Below are 10086 nucleotides of genomic sequence, written 5' to 3'. Positions count from 1 at the left end.
TGTGTGCCCTTGAAAGAGAATGAGACCCAAATCTATAGGAATGAGTCACTTAGGACACTGTTGCAGGAACATCAATGTATGCAAAAGTCATCGGGAGATGTGAATCAATTCTGATACAGAAAGTCTGGGGTGGGTCTTAGGTATTTCTGTTTCTCATAAGCTCTCGGGTGATGCCTGTAGTCCACGCTTTGGCCACATGTTTTCAGTAGCCTGGATTTAGTAGATGGTCGATCAACGTGGACAAGATCAATAACACATAGTGAGATCTCCAGAAGAGTAAAAAGAAGAAGTAGACTGGAATCCATGCATCTGAACAGTTAATAAAAGAGCTGCTGACTGTCTGTGTTCCCTCATGCTTTTACTTCTTTGAAGATCAATGTACTCTCTTTTCCTGCCTTCTCCAGACACTAGTCTCTCTCTCTTTCTTTATACTTTTATAGCTTCTGAGGTTTTTCTGCTCCTTATGTTCTTATTTTTTTTTTAATTTTTGAGAACTCTCTTCCAATCCCTTAGTATTCTGTTAAATATGCTATGTCATTTTGTAACCAATAAATGAAAGCTGAATGTACAAGGTTAGCTGTGTTGTATTAAGTGTAAGACATTTAAACATGGCAGGACTGATCAGAAGCATAGAGAAACAAAGAATCAAGAGAGGAGACCTAGATTGAAGGCATAAAAGAAAGTCTAGTTCAATTTTCTCTGAAAATTATCTTCGGTGCTACCATAATTATAAAAGGTCTGTCAAGAAGGTATCCAGCCATGTAATATGAAAAATAGAGACATTTCTTGAAGGAGATAAAAGATACAAGAAACATTGTACATAGGACAATGACACCTCAGTCCACTTCAAAGAAGGCTCCTTGGGACCTCACACAGTTCTCCCAATTGCCATCAGCTGCCCCGTTGTATTTTCCTGAATCTTACTGACTGTCTGATATCTCTCCCTCTTCAAAGGTGATTTAAGTTTGGGGAAAAGCCAAAAGTCTCAGGGTGCCAAATCTGGGCTAGGGGGGCTGAGTCAACTGGGTAATTTGATGTTTCACCAAAAAACTTTGCATGAGGCGTGATGAATGAGAGGATTTGTTGTCGTGATGAAGCTGCCAATCACCAGTCGCCCATAGCCATGAACTTTGAAATCACCCGAATAGTTTCTGTGGAGGAATGTTCAAGCTTAACATAAAATCTGATGCAGATTCATTGTTCTGCTTCTTCAGTGATTTTGAATTCAATGGCTACCCAGTACACGTGCTCACTCAACAGTGTCTACTGCCCCCACCGACTAGTACAGTGAAGTCATCATTGTTCACGCATGCACATTCCAGTTCACTCTCCTTGGCTGCCAGGTTACATCAATGTCATGTAAACCATTCTCCTTATATTAATAATGGCTGGATATTTTCTGGACAGACCTCAAGTTTTGAATTTAATGTCTTTTCCCCCCCCCATTTATGGAGAGTATAAAAAAGTTTTTAATGAAATATTTTATTTATTTATTTTTAGAGGTGGGGGAAGGAGAAAGAGAAGGAGAGAAACATTAATGTGTGGGAGAAATATCAATCTGTTGCCTCTTCAATGTGTCCCAACTGGGGACTGTACCCACAACTCAGGCATGTGCCCTGACCAGGAATTGAACTGATGACATTTCACTTTGTGGAACTATGCCCAACCAACTAAACCACACCAGTCAGGGCTCAAATACTTTTGTACAATCATTCTTTTTCCACCTACCAGCTTGTATAATACATACAGTAGTCGTTACAGGGGACCAGTCAAAATAGTCTCTGAAGTCCCTATAAACAGAACAATTTTACTTCAAAGCCTATACTTTTATTTCATCTCTTTATGCTGCTCTTTAAATCAATATCCAAGATAGCTAAAGCTGAAAGATGACAATACTTCAAACAAACACAATTATTTTACAAGAATTAACAAATAATTGAAGCCGATCAATGTTCACACTTTGGGAACTTTTATCCTTTCCTACTGTACCTTGAAGTTTGTCAGATTTTGCTGAGACCTTCCTATTAGTGAACATCTGGATCATGTCATAGTTTGGTCTTATTTTTGCCTAAGAGTTTCCTTGTGGATTTGCCTCCCACAGAACATATGGTTTATTTCTTATGTTTATCCTTAGCTTGGCAGGGTTTTTTGGTGTCATGTCTCTTTTCATCTCTACTTTTAAAAGGGAGTAATTTTGCATAAATTATTATCTCTTTAGGTGTGAATTATGGTAGTGTTCTTTTTTATGTGTTCTTCAGAGAATATGACTAAATGCCTGATCTTTTTTTTATATTATATCTTATTACAAGAAACATAAGTTCTTCTGTACTATGGGTTTTTTAACTTAATTCCATTTTTGAGAGTTCTTCATCTGCACTTGTCACTGTTTAAATTATGTCTTAAGATTAAAAGTGCACTTAATGTCATATAGTTTATTTGAGCTTATATGAAACTAATTATTTGTTTTCTGGAAGATAGTTTATGAAATAGTGTATAGAGATGTGTTTTATTTCCAAGCTTGAAAATGCTAACTTTGAAAACTGTATAAAATATATATATATAATATATATATGCACAAATATATATATATATACGCATACATATATACACACACAAATACACAAGTGAGTACTTAGTACAGAACAATTGGCTAACTTACCTTTAGAATGTGTTCTTTGGGATGATGATGGCAGACAGTAGCTCTTAAAATTAGAAATAAAAAGTTGACCTAATTAGAAATTAAGAAAAATGTGTTGGTGTGGGGGAAAAGGAAGGGAAGGGGAAAGTCAGGGAACATATAGCAAAGACTCATGGACAAAACCAAAGGGGAATAGTTGAGGGAGGGAGGAAGGGAAGGAGGGAGGGGCAAGGGAAAGTGGTGGGGGGTAGCAGAGACAAATGTATTTGAAAAAATAAATAAATTAATTTAAAAAAAGAGAATTGAGAAAAAAAGAAAAATGTGTTTGTATTTTAATTGAATTGGGTTTTATGAGAGGATAAAAGTCAAGTACATAAATTCTTTGTCTTTAACTACATGTCCCTTAGTTAAAATTTCTTTTAACTCAAAATTTCTTTTGAGAATATTTATGGGAAAAGGCATGTAGAAAAGTGCTCAAATGAATTATATGACTGAAATTATTATTATTGTTATAATTTAGAACTTCTGAAATTTTGTTTTGCTCTTTTAGTTTTCTGTTTTTAAATTACATTGTTAGATATATGTACCAAGTAAATACATAATTTAATAGAAAGTTATATATATTTGAGTGGAATATATGTACATGGGATAATTATAATTACTGCTGTTGAAGAATGAGAATCTGTATGAAATTTCTTTTGGCAATTGTTGAATGTACAGTATTGATAACTGTTGTATGCTAAGAAGTAACAATTCAATCAAAAGTATTTATAAAGTTGATCAAGCTGCACACTTATGAAAATACCATTATGAAGTGTGCGTCATGAAAAGATTCATTATAAAAAATAGAGGTATATGAAACAAAATCATTTTCAATTAAAAAGTGGACTTTATAAATACATATATAATTCCAAAAATATATTTTTATTTTGGTTACATAATCAAATATGTAAAGAAACCTCATTTTGTATTAGTTACAATATCTTTTTTAGACTAATTTCAATGGTTTAAGAAAGGTACATGAAGAAACCAATAATTTTTCTTTGATTTTTTTTGTTATAAGAAGTGAGTTATAGACATCAAGTGTTTGATAATTGAACACTCAACCAACATTTCATTGGTTCATTCATCTTCCATATTAATTAATATCTTATATTACCAACTGCCCAAGTCAATAAATTGTTTAAGTTTACATTGTTTTAGATGATCTAAACTAAAACTATGCTTATTGCATTGGTAATTTATTAAAAGTGTAATTGCTTATTTACTTTCACTATATTATACAACATGGTAATAAAAAGATTCTAATTGGATCGAATAACAGCATTTTAATCTAGTGCTTAAAATTTGCTAAATGTTAGATCTAGACAGCCATTTGTTAAACTTCTTTCCTACAGAGCTAGGATAATAAAATTGCCCTACTTCATATAAGGAAGATCAAATGTAATTAAGAAAATACTGCAAACATTATAAAATGATATAAAAAATGTGATATACTATCAAGCAAAGCTTTGGTAAAGCTTTATTACACTTCTGCTTATATTGATTTTATTTACCATTATATTAAATTATAACATAATACAATGCAATATGTAATAAAGTCTCTATTGCTAGATTTAATATGTACTGATGTAAGTCAGATAATTTTACAAAAATGTATAAACATTTCCTTTAAACAAACTCAAAAATATTATTTCTCAATAAATATAGAGCTACCTGATATTACATAATTTTAATAAACACTGTCTAATACAAAGGGGATTTTAGAAAGAGACTAGTACAGAAACAATTGCAGATTATATTCCAATCTCCATTAAGGGTAATAGGATATGCTATTTTTTGAAAGATAAGGAATTTTATAATCTAGGATGCTTGTTGTTTGTTTTTTAAATTCTAGAAGGGTTTAAAAGTTAAAAGAGAAATCTTAATAGTGGCATGTTTATAACATCAGTGACTATTGTTTTAATCCTAATATAATAACCTTGGGATGAATATTTAATCAAACTTTTATAAATGAATATAGTTCATAATTGTAAGAATTCAATACACTTTTTGACAGTACATTTTTCCATATGGATACCAGATTTTATTTTTGATGTAGTATACTATTTACTAGGTAATAATTTAACCTGCTTCCCAAATCAAATAAAATATAATTTCAACAACCGTACTATTAGGATCAAAAGTAATGCAAGAAGAAAATGAGTAATGTTTCTGAAATTGGTAGATGCCAACAATGCAAATTTGAAACATTGCTGAACCATTTTTATTCCGTATTTAAACTCAAATAGGATTTACTAAATGGTAACCTATATTAATTTGTTGACATTTATCAGCAATTTAAAACATGGCATGAAAAAATATTTAAGGATTAATAAAACTCATTTTTTTTAAATTCAAAGATGCAAACTTCCTAAATACTGAGGTGTATTACAAATAATCTTAAAGTAGAAAAGGTGTTTAGACATATAACTTTGTCTAAAAATGCTTAAGCTTCTCTCAAATCAGTTATTTAAAAAACAGTTAAAACATTAAGAACTGGACTACATAAATTCCATGGATTTTTAAAAATATAATTACTTGAGGTAAATGTTTCAGTGAAATGCATAGAAAGAGGGTGGAAGTTGAGACTTCAAAATTAACCAAATAGTGATGACTTGAACATATTTATGAAAACTTTTACATAGGTACTATATAAATAAACAGTGTCTACAAATATAATGTTCAGATTAAAAGAAATAAAATACATTTCTTGTTATACAAGAAAACCTTGACATTTTAATATAGTGGTGATGTGGAGCTGACAAATTCAAGATGTAGCTAGGCCTGCTCACTTTTTAAAAACTTGTGTGTGTAAAAATGACTCTTCACTTGTCAACTATATGCGCTACCTCACTTGTATGCTTGTTTAGCCATGAAATGGTCCACCTAGGGTAACCATGGAATAATCACAGCATTCATACTTTAATGGTATCTTTGGTGCAGTCTTGTTAAACCAAATACACTATTTACAAATTAGCAAGGCAATGCTGGAACCTGTGCCTGAGCAATCTAATAATAGGTAAGTGAGGTAGTACTGAAGGAAGGTGAAATATAGGAGAAATTATCTGTTGAACTGTTAGAGCACAGAGAGGTTAACCTGAAGAAGCTGTCTTCTCCCAGCCATTCATCTGTGGAATCCCCAATTCTAGCTGAAGCGTGGACAGTTCACCTAGAGAGGAAGTTAAATTATGGTATACAGATTAGTGTGAAGATGGTTGTGGGAATACTGTCCAGAGGCGATTTCAGCTGTCAGTGTAAAAGAGATCAACGTTATAGAGGGAAGGTAGGGAAGGAAAGTAATGTGAGAGTGGGGTGGAAGGAAGCAGAGTGAATCACATCATGTGCCAGTGATGAGAATGTGTGGTACGAATAGAGGGCAATACACCAAAATCTAAGGAAAACCAAACAAATGAACCATTTTGACTCATAGCAGTGGGACATTTTACTTTTCTTTATGACCATGTGCTCCATCCATTCAAAGTATTTGTTCCCCAAATAAAACCGTTTTTCATACCTCTCGTCCACTCTCATTTCTTCTATTCATAGCTCTCTAACATCATTTGGACATATCTTCTGTTTTGGTTTATAGCTTGCATGTTCTTTCTTTTCTTGAAGGTTTCCATCTCTCTGGCAAAACTAATTCCTCCTTCCTCTTTGATACTGTCGCAGTTTTACTGTGAGTTGGCATTTGGAGCTTACCACATTACAACCTGGTTCCTCCCAACAACGATTCATTGAGCTCCTGCCCTGAGCCAGAAATCATGCTAGGCACTGGAGTTGGAGGTAAGCTCCTGCCCTCAAAGAGCTCCCATACTAGAAGATAAGACAGTGGTGTATATAGAAAAATTAACACCTTTGTATTAAGTGTGACAATAAAAATATATATAAGAGAAGGTGGCTAGCTTCAGAATCGGGAGATTCAGAAGATAATTGCCAGATAAGATGATAGTAAATCATATTCCTATCTTTTTCCTTTAGTTTATCGTGAGCTCTTTGAGGACAAAAGGTAAATCCCAGTCATCTTAGTATCCTCATCACTAACCAGTGCCTAGTATATAGTCGATAGACAAGATCTATAAGTGGGATTTAGTCAAGTAGATGGGAACCTGACTTAAAGCGCCAAGTGTCCAGAAGCCCTATTTCTTTATATGCAAAATCATCTTTGGTTTGCTTTCATTTGCTAACTGCTTCTGCCTGTGTGTGTTTGCATGTTTGAAATTAAAGCCACGCTTTTTTATTTAGTCAGGTTGACTTTAAAAATGGTCCTACTACATGAAGCATGATTTCTGTGGCTTTGTTCTCCCTCTCATTTATAGCTCTTCTTAATATATTAACTTAAAAACATGTTTCTTTAAAGAACTAGTATAGGAAAATTTTTAGAAATAAAATAAACTAGTAAGATTTTGAAGACTTTTTGAAACATAATGCTTTCTTCTTCCTAGAAACATGCGTTTTGTAAATATAAATGACTTTAAATAATTAATACAAAGTCAAAATAGAAAAGATGGCTGACTCTGGTATTAGGCCAATTTATAGTTAACAACTTACAGTCCAATAAGATGATTTAATAGTAACTTTGAAGCAATGAAACTTGATAGATTTCCATTAAAGTGAAAGCAAATTGTGTGTAAAAAAATGAATTCATAGAAGAAAGATTTCAAAATGTTATACTATTCACTTCATATTAATGCTTGCTTATGATCTTTAAGATACGCAATTTCAACGACAAATTACCAGGCACCTTTGTAGACCCTGAATGAAACCAAACTGATTATCATAAGGACACATTATAGACTTTCATCCCGATATTTCCTTTTTAGGTATGGCATAAAAACAACATTTAATTTGAAGGGCATGAACATTTACATCATCACCATAAATATAGAACCCTGCACAGATGATGACAGTGAGAAACCTGATAGCTGACCATGTAGCAACCCGATTGGTTCTCAGCATTTCCTAAGCTTATGTTTCTTGACACCATATGCTAGAGGGGACAGTAAAGACATCTGAATTCAAATGTTTTGAAGAAATGTGTATTTAGCAACTGAATACATGCTAAAAGGAATAATGTACAGCAGCAGTTTCATTACATTTTCTCTCCAGTTTTGTAGTTCCCATCTGAAATGCAATGATAAATACAGATATGGAACATATTTACTACCTGGAAAAAACATGCTTTTCGAATGGGCACACACCTTCTGCCCTTAAATAGCACATCAACCACCTTGTCACCTGTGTGGGAAATCTGGCATTTTAGGATGATGTTGAACACAATGAAATGGAGTACCTATAAAAAGTTGCATTTTACACTCTTCTTCTTTTCAAAATTATTTACATCTCTTTGTCTAATGTGTAGGTAGCAAAAATATTAAACACATACCATTGAAAAATCACTAAATAATACATAAAAAGTAGTATTAAGTGTGCATTTACATGCATTTACATTTTACATTTGATTTCAACTGGGCCATAATTTCTCTGCTGCAATGTACCTTTCCCCTACTGTAAGATTGCTGTCATAATTTGCTTAAGGACCCACAAATTTCTTAACATAGTTTCAACTCTGATGATCCATGCATATGTCAAAGTCCATTAAAAATTAAATGGGACATTATTTTTCGTGCAACCTGTCCCATCTCAATACGCATTGGCAGAAGATTATGACTGTAATAAGAATTATTTACCCACAAGTTATAGCTATAATTGTCATTGAAAACTTAGACCTGATGGCATATAAAGACATGCCAATAGATTTGTTAGCTTTTTGTTTCTTTTAACTGATGTCTAGTCTTCCTTTCTATGGGTATTTTGTAATGCTAAACAAAATGCACTCAGATATTGGAAGATATCCTGAAGTTATATAATCTCTATTCTCAAATCCTTTATTTTTGAAGAATAATAAGAAATAAAATACTTCTATTATTGCAAATAAATTTGTTTCAGTTGCAAATATAGAATAAAATGCAACGCCGAATTTTGGTACACTATAAAAAATAAAAGAATGACCTATTTTTGGACCATTCTGTGTTCTTTGAACGTGTTCTTCAAGTGATTTAAAAATCAGTTAGCATTTGAAGATGTACTTTTAAAAGTAATACTGTATTAATCAATGGAGCTTAAAATTGAATGTAGAATATTTTTAGGCTTTCATTTGAAACAAGTGTGAACACATTGTTTATTCAAGGTGATCATTAAAACTGTAAATTGAGCTTCCATCTGTGAAATTTTTCAGTTGATAGTGAAATTTTAGAAAATTCACTGTAGTCTGAGGTGAGAAATTAGTTTGGAGTTAATTAGAACCCCAAGACAGAGTAAAATTTCAATGCTGCTTTCATTAAGTAGCAATAGGATGTTTCTTTTGCATTTTTGTCATGATGAAGGACCGAGGGAGGGATTCCTGGCAAGGAGAACGCAGTGCAAAAGAGGCCATCGTAATGCTGATGGTTTTATACACCTTGACATCAAAGATCCTCAAGAAATCACCTTAGGACAATAAAGCAGGCAAGCCCTTAATTCACAATCTTTCACCTTATTTAATAAGTTGTTTCAGGAGACAAAGAGTTTTACATGTTTAAAGTGTGGATTGTGTCCTGGAAATAGTTTGTATAAAAGTTACTCCTACTGACATGAAAAGAATTAATGTTCTTTAGACAGATAATTGTCTTAATGTGAGATAAAAGACAGTTATTACAGATATAAACAGAGCTGAGAAATTTGTTTTTAAGGTGTTGTTCTGAATATTACTGATCTCTCTTTTTAAAAAAATTAGGTGACACAGAGGTATTTCCTAATGAAATAATAAGAGAGAGTTTTTATGTCTCAAATATCATGCAGGGATTCAAACACAGAATTAAGAGACATTTTCTATTAATATTACATTAAGATAGTGCTTATTCATTTCATAAAATATGCAGTTCCTTTTCTCCTCATTGATTCATTAGATACAACAAAATGCATTTAACATGTCAATTTGTTTCTTTCCTTTTTGGGCGTTAAATGCTCTGTTTTTCTAAGAACATTATGTATGTTAAAATTAATTTACACAATGTTTAAAGAAGGGATGGTGTTTTTTGTTTGAAACCCTCAGAGTACTAAAACATAATTTATATCCAGGCTTTAGGAATTAACTGCAATGATGTGTATATATATTTCTAAAACAGTATTGGTTATCCCTCTTGCACAACTGAAAATAAAATGTTGGGGGAAAAAAAGCAGCACATAATTGGAATTTTTAAAACAAAAATGATATAGCACAATAATTGTAAGACAAAAACCTACCCTAGCTTAGAAAAGAGCTAGATTTTACTGCATATTTTTCATGGTACATTTAAATTATAGTTTTAATAAAATACATCTTTAGATCAAAGCTGAAAGAAGACATCAGTAGTAGATCAGTGAATTCC

The sequence above is a fragment of the Pteronotus mesoamericanus genome, unplaced genomic scaffold (assembly GCF_021234165.1).
Source record: "Pteronotus mesoamericanus isolate MK-2021 breed Mesoamerican mustached bat unplaced genomic scaffold, CSHL_Meso_final scaffold_85, whole genome shotgun sequence".
NCBI lineage: Eukaryota > Metazoa > Chordata > Mammalia > Chiroptera > Mormoopidae > Pteronotus > Pteronotus mesoamericanus.
This window is presented reverse-complemented; position numbering follows the sequence as displayed.